At 36.0% G+C, this 7247-nt stretch overlaps 1 pseudogene; it reads right to left on the bottom strand.

The window, feature by feature from the left end:
- Positions 1-1432: 1432 nt before the first annotated feature.
- On the bottom strand, positions 1433-6377 carry LOC119543767 (annotated as a pseudogene).
- Positions 6378-7247: the final 870 nt, after the last annotated feature.

Here is a 7247-nt window from a genome sequence, read left to right as displayed (position 1 = left end):
TAGTCCATATTGGTGAGGCATCATCCCTCTCACCATGTTTTCTCCAACACTTTTACTCCTATATATATATTTTCCTACAATTTTATAGAGTTATGTTCACATACCATACATTTATCCAGTGTACAATCAGTTGTTCATGGTATCATCATAAAGTTGTACATATATCACCACAATCAGCACTTGAACATACTGATTACTACAAGAAAAATTGTTTTTTTTTTTTAGCAATAAGAAAAAATGATAAAAAGAAAAATAACATGTCATGCAATACAATATACTACTAAGGACAGCAAATAACACCACTACCAAGAATCCCATATTACTCCCCTATCTCCCCCTCTCATATACATTTAGCATTGGCATATTGCCTTTGTTACATTTAATGGAGGTATATTACAATGTTACTGTTGACCATAGACTCCAGTTTGCTTTGATTATGTTTTTTCCTGAATACCATCCCTTTTTCAAATTTCTACATGGTTGACATTCATTTGCTTTCCCACATGCAAAAACATTTTTATATTTGTATATTTAGTAACAGTCATTGGCCACTCCAGTTTTTGCCACGTTATACAGTCCCAGTCTTTATCATCTATCTTTACCTCTGGTGTCATACATTCTCCTAGCCCACCTCTTTCAGCTTTACTCACAGACATCTTTGTTCAGTGTACTTACAATACCGTGCTACCATCACACAGTATTATGCTATCTATTTCTGGATCTATGCAATCAATCCTAAACATTCTGTAGTCCTTCAGCATCAAATGGCTGATCTCTGCCCTCTTTCTATCTCCTCGTTGCTTGTGTTGTCAGCTTTTAACTCCCAAAGTTTGTTCATTAATGTCTGTTCATATTAGTGAGACCATACAGAATCTGTCCTTTTGTTTCTGGCTAACTTCACTCAACATAATGTCCTCAAGGTTCATCCACATTATTACATGATCCATGTCTTTGTTCTGTCTTACAGCTGCATAATATTCCATCATGTGTATATACTACAGTTTGTTTATCCACTCTCCTTTTACTTTTGGAAGTTTTTATTGACATATCTTCAAGTTCACTGATTTTTTTCTTTGTGTACAATCTACTGATGAGCTCATTAAAGGCATTGTTTCTGTTACAGTGTTTTTTTATTTCTAGCATTTCCTTTGATTATTTCTTTGAGTTTCCATCTCTCTGCTTACATTGCCCATGTTTGTTTTTTTTTTCACATAAGGAAGCATTTATTTGAGGTTTAACATGAAATCATACAAATAAAATATGTATAAACACAAATCTACACTGAGGCATAACACAGATAGCAAAGGACAAAGTAAAAACAAAGAAAACTAATTGGCAGCTATATACAGTTGGACAGTTGTATCTTGTACACTAGAAAGTCTTTTACAAAATAATCATCTTAGATCAACAAAAGACCAATCTTCAACATCGTCCTGCAAGATGGGTTACTTTAGCATTTCCTCCTCTTTTCTCCAAGGTCGTCTTTTAGTACGGCTGGTAATTGTTTTGGTGATTGCCACCCCCTCGAGATGCCTTGTCATATGTGCTCTGTTGGCCACTGTAGTCTGCATAACCCTGTCCATATCCATAGTTCCCATAGTTATACCCAGTATAATCATATCCACCATAGCCACTATAGTTCTGATCACCACCACAGGCACCATTGTAATTTCCGTATCCTTGATCATAATTGTTATTAAATCCTTGGTTCCAGTTTTGGCCCGGACCTTGTCCTCGTCCCCTGTACCACCTCATCCAGCAGCTGCAGCTCCTCTTCCTCCTTTCTGTTGTTGTTATTGCTGCCTATATACCTCTTTGGGTTGTGCAACTTTGATTTCACACTTCCCAGAACCAATTTGATGTTATCTGCTGTCTAATAATTTCTTTACTGGCTCGTCATCTGTATATGTGATAAAACAAAATCCTCTTCTTTGATTTGTTTTTGTATCCATGGGATGTTCAATACTTTTAAGCTCTCCAAATGCTCCAAAATATTCTTTTATTTGCTTTTCAGAAGTATCTGGGCTCAGTCCACCCACAAAAACTTTTTTAGGGGGTTCTTTCCCTTTTAAAGCCTTCGCCCTTTTGGGGTCTATCAATTTGCCCATCCAGTTTGTGTTCTTTCAGTTCCAAAACCCTATCAACACTGGCAGCATCTTTGAAAAACACAAATCCAAATCCTCTTGATCTTCCAGTGACTGGTTCTCTTTCAGTTGTGAAGTCTACAACCTCTCCAAATCGAGACGAATATTCAGTCAGATCTTTCTTGCTTGTATCCCAGCTCCAGCCTCCAATAAACATTTCACCGTCATCCTGCTGATTCTTGCTCGCATTAATCTTGGATCCCTCTGCGCATTCCTCTATGTTGCTGTACTTGTTCATGTCCTCCGTGGGGGCAGAGCTGTCGGTAGATGGGTGCTGGCGCGCAGACAGTCCCGGTAGCAGCGGCAGGGAGCGTTGTGTGGAGCTGGATTTAAAACGGCGGCGGAAGAGCTGCCCATGTGTTTTTGCATATCCACTTTTCCATTACAGCCCTTGGCATATTAATTATAGTTATTTTAAATTTCTGGTCTTCAGTATTATTACTTTCCGCCTCTAACTGCTGGAAAAAGTAAGAGAGTTTTCTCTGGTCTTCACAGTGAGAAGCTGGTTTGGCTTCTGGTGATAAAACCTAGGAAAGCATGCCCGACCATCCAGCAATTCCCGCCTCCCTCAAGTTTTTAATTGTCAAGCTAATCCACACTGAGCCTACAGCAAGTCGTCAATTACAGTTACCTGTACTTGCTCCAGCTGAGAGCTTCTGTTCCTTTTCTTTTCCTCCAGGTAAACTATGATTCTCTGTATCTACCTCTCCAGATTTTGGCTCAGCAGCTTCTTCTGTCCCCTCAATTCTCTGGTGGACCTGAGAAGAATTGTTTTGATTTGTTCAGTATTTTTCTTGTTTAGAATGGGAGTGATTTCTTCAAAGCTCTTTATATGTCAGAGCAGAAATTAGAGTCACAACTACTATTTTGAACTTCTTGTTTGTTTGTTTTAATCAATGTTATTTTCCTTTAAACTTATGCCACCACATACAATTTTTCTTGTTTACAATAATGTGATCATAGCATGTGTTCCAATTTGCTAATGCTGCCCATTATGCAAAATACCAGAAATAGATTGGCTTTTATAAAGGGGTTTTATTTGGTTACCGAGTTACAGTCTTAAAGCCATAAAGTGTCCAAGGTAAGGCATTGACAGTAGGGTACCTTCGTTGAAGGATGGCCAGTGGTGTTCAGAAAACCTCTGTTAACTCTGAAGGCATGTGGCTGGCATCTGCTTGCTCCCAGGTTGGATTTCAAAATGGTGTTCTCCAAAATGTCAGTGTCAGCTTCCAATGGCCATCTCCAAAATGTGTCTCTCAGCTGCAGCTGGTCTGAAGTCCTTCTGTTTGTGAGCCCCTTTATAAGACTCCAGTGAACTAATCAAGGCCCATGCTGAATTGGCAAGGCCACATCTCCTTAATTTAGCAAATTTCCTTTGGATGGACATTTAGGCATTTTCTGGTTTTTCATTATTATAAATATTGTATACTTATATCTTGATGAACTTGACCTGTTATTTCTTTAGGATAATTAGTCAGAATTAAAATTGCTTGTGGGAAGAGTACATACATTTCAAATATTGATGTAGTGTTAGATTTCCCTCCAGTAAGATTATATCAGTATTTATTCCCAGCAATTGTGTGTGTAGGTATAGTTTCCTCCACATTGACAATGCATCTTTGCCTACTCAAAATGTAAAACATAGATCTTGTTTTAATTTGCATTTCTTTGCTTATAAGTGAAGGGGAATATCTTTTTTGTTTATTAGTTGTTTGTATTTCTTTAATGAATTACTTGTTCATTCTTCTTTTATCTTCAAGAGGAGTATTAAAAGATTTTATTTTAAAATACTAATTGACTATTTGCATATATAAAATTTTTTAGTGCATTTAGTTAAGACTGAAAATAACCTCCATACAATCGTGAATATAATGAGTCTTAAAATATACTACTAGTATATACTAAATAATGTCAGAATACAGCTACTTTGATAGCTAAATTTTAATTTACTTTTAGAGGTATAGAATATTTGTTTCCAAGTCCAAGTTAAGAGAATTGATATAAAAAGGGTGTATATCTCTTAAAAATGAAAAGATGTATAATTTAAATATATGAACTTCAGTGTAGATTGAAATTACACCAACATCCTAATTTATATATTCTAAATTTGTACTATTAGATAAGTATACTGTAGATTATATGTTAAGCTAATGTAGAAAGAGGCTTTGTTTGTGTGCTTAGATACTATCTATGGGAGAGTATGCATGTCACTTAATGTAATTTCTCAGGTGTTATTGGGGAAACTTCATATTCCCAAGTAAAAACATCCACCAATCAAAAGGCAAAAAGTTGTAAGACTATCCTTGCCCTTCAACAGCATTTAACATAAAAAGAAAGAAAAAAGACCAAAAACAAATCACATTCTGTTCTTAAATCAATGTATTTAATACTAACACTTCCATTAAATTACTTCCTCTAAAGTTAATTTGTAAAGCTCTTGGTATTTTAATATGCTTGATAAAATTGTTAAATTTTCTGTCCTGCATTCTACCCCAGACTTCATTTTATGTGAAGTTTTCTAGTTTTACAAAATGCTTTGGAACTTAAAGTGGACTTTTTGTTATCAAATATACTGAGCAAATAGGTATCTATATCATATTTTAAATGTAATTAAAATAGTTCCTGGAGAGGAAGTCACTGCTCTACCTATCTTGAGTTCATCTTATCTTTACTCTTACTCCCTACCTTTATAGATTGATGCAGGTTCTGTGCATTCAGTCAATTTGACGTCATAGTGTATATGTGTGCTAGGCACTGATGAGGATGTAAAAGACGTATTAGATCTTGTTCTTGCCCTCTAGAAGTTTAGAGTGAACTTGTTCGGTGTTTTAGTTATATTTTAGTCAGCCGATTATTCTGTTGTGCTAATGTTACCAATTTCTTCACTCAAAAAGGATAGAGAATTCCAAAGTTCAGTGCCATAGGACTAGAACGAAGGTATTTATCCAGGTAAGGAGGATGCTGGAAACTTATAGGCAAGAGAAGGTTGAGTCCAGAAAAAAGTCGGAGCCTGGCTTTAGGGGTTGCACTTGGCATAGTGCTTTGGTGATAGCTGTGAGAATCCAGTGCAGTTCAGCAAGTATTCATTGGATGAGATAAATTTAGTTTAAGCAAGCAATGCCCCAAGTCTTTAAATTGCCCCTCTTTGTGAAATAGTGCCTCAGAGTTAAAATGAGGGCTTCCTTCATTTTCCGTTGGACTCCTATCTGTTCCATTTTTCTTTCTTATGTCCAACTTACTTCTTTTAATTTTCTCTTCTGTCTCTTTTTGAGAGGTAATCATGGAACTTGGTGCATGTGCTTCCTATGGCTTTGCATTCTGGATCCTGCTAGTCAGTGTCACTTGGTGAACGTGTATTCCAATTCTGAGCAGACACTCTGGTATTCCATTTTCTACCACTTTTCCTTTCATTCATTCAGCAATTATTTATTTCTAGATGTTTGGATAGAATGGTGAGCAAAATTGAGACGGCTCCCCTTTATAGTTGAGTTTGTATTCTAATGATGGTAGACAGCAAAGAAAACTTGATAGTGATAGGGAAATATACAGGATGATGTGCTGGGCAGTGGTTGTTTGGAGGACTACTTTATCAACTGGGGAAGGTCTCTTCAAGAGACAACATTTGAGCATATGAAGGATGAGAAGGAACCAGAAATGAGCAGAGTGAACAGCAAGGGTAAAGGCCCAGAAGGTAAGAACAAATGGCATGTATGAAAAGTAGAAAGAAGTGTACCAATTAGCAATGCTGTCACAAGGAGCATTCAAGCCTTCTCTAAGAGTCTCACTGAGCTAGCTAGCAATTTTTCTTTCTTGGCCTTTCTTCCTTCCTTCTTTCTTTATTCTTTGCTTTTATATTCAGAATTTACAAATCCAATATATAGTAAGTTAGTAAAGAAGGAAATGAACATGAATTCATTAATTTGCTGTGGCATTAATCTGAGAATGGTAAAGTCTAGAACACACTATGAGGACTTCTAAAACTAGCCCAATTTCTATCATCAGACAGTGAAGTGAACAGTAACCTACTGATTAATTTAGTATGTAATCATGTCCATCATTCTATCATAATGATTTGTCTTTGGGAGATTTCAGCTGTGTTATTTCTACTGATTTTTGTGAATAATCTTTAAAATAGTAGTAACTCTTTACATTCTGTTTTTCTTTATAGCCACTTGTAGTGACCACATGAACCATCATTTCATTTGATTGCTTGAATTTCCAAACAGGAAACATGTCCTCTTTTTCTGAAGATTTGCAATGATTTCTGCCTTTGAGAAAAAGGATTTGTTTGAATTTTTAAATGTTTTAAATTTTAGTAACAAAAATGATTTTTAAATTATTTGGTCCTGTTGAATTTTGAAAGGAAAATTAAATAACATCTATCAACTCCACCTTGGTGTTTTTTTTCAGAGTGGAAACTTACTTTAAGTATATTAAAATTTCATTCTTTCTTGTATGAACTGAATTTTCCATATGTCTTGCTGTCATTAACAGACCAGATCAAGCGGGTCTAACTCCAGAATGTTTAATTTCCACGGAAAGTTTCAGCCTGCTGTTCTGGCCTAAAAATAATAAAATAGGATGAATTAGCAACCCCTCACCAGGAGCCTAGCCACAGAGTGCCATGTCTCATTTCTGATTTTGGTGTAGCCCTCTTGACCTTTACCTTTTCTTTCTCTTAACTTACAGAGTGACATGACTGTGTAAAACTTGGTGCAGTAGTGTGCTAATCAGCCTTTTATATGAAGTCCACAAAATCTGGGAAATGGGTAACCTAGAGATGGGGTTGTACCTGGTATGTGACTTGGGTGATTGTCATGTCTCATCTGTGACATATGGCTGGGTCACATCCATTGTCCACTTAATTATACACATTGACCAAGTGCTCAGTAGCCAAGTCTTAAAATTAATATTTGGCCAAGGTCTCAGCTGAAGATGCACATCATAGGATAAGTTTTTAGGATATATTAATAAAGATGAAATTTTGTACAAAAATTATTACAGTTTTAATAGACTATTAGTTGTGCTTTTAAATTTTAAAATTGTGCAGAATCAGTAATAGCTTTGCCAGCTGCTAAAATTGCTCCCATATTCATTAAATTA

Source organism: Choloepus didactylus, chromosome 9 (assembly GCF_015220235.1).
Source record: "Choloepus didactylus isolate mChoDid1 chromosome 9, mChoDid1.pri, whole genome shotgun sequence".
NCBI lineage: Eukaryota > Metazoa > Chordata > Mammalia > Pilosa > Megalonychidae > Choloepus > Choloepus didactylus.
The sequence above is the reverse complement of the archived record's forward strand: the minus strand, read 5'-3'. Positions and strand labels throughout refer to the sequence as shown.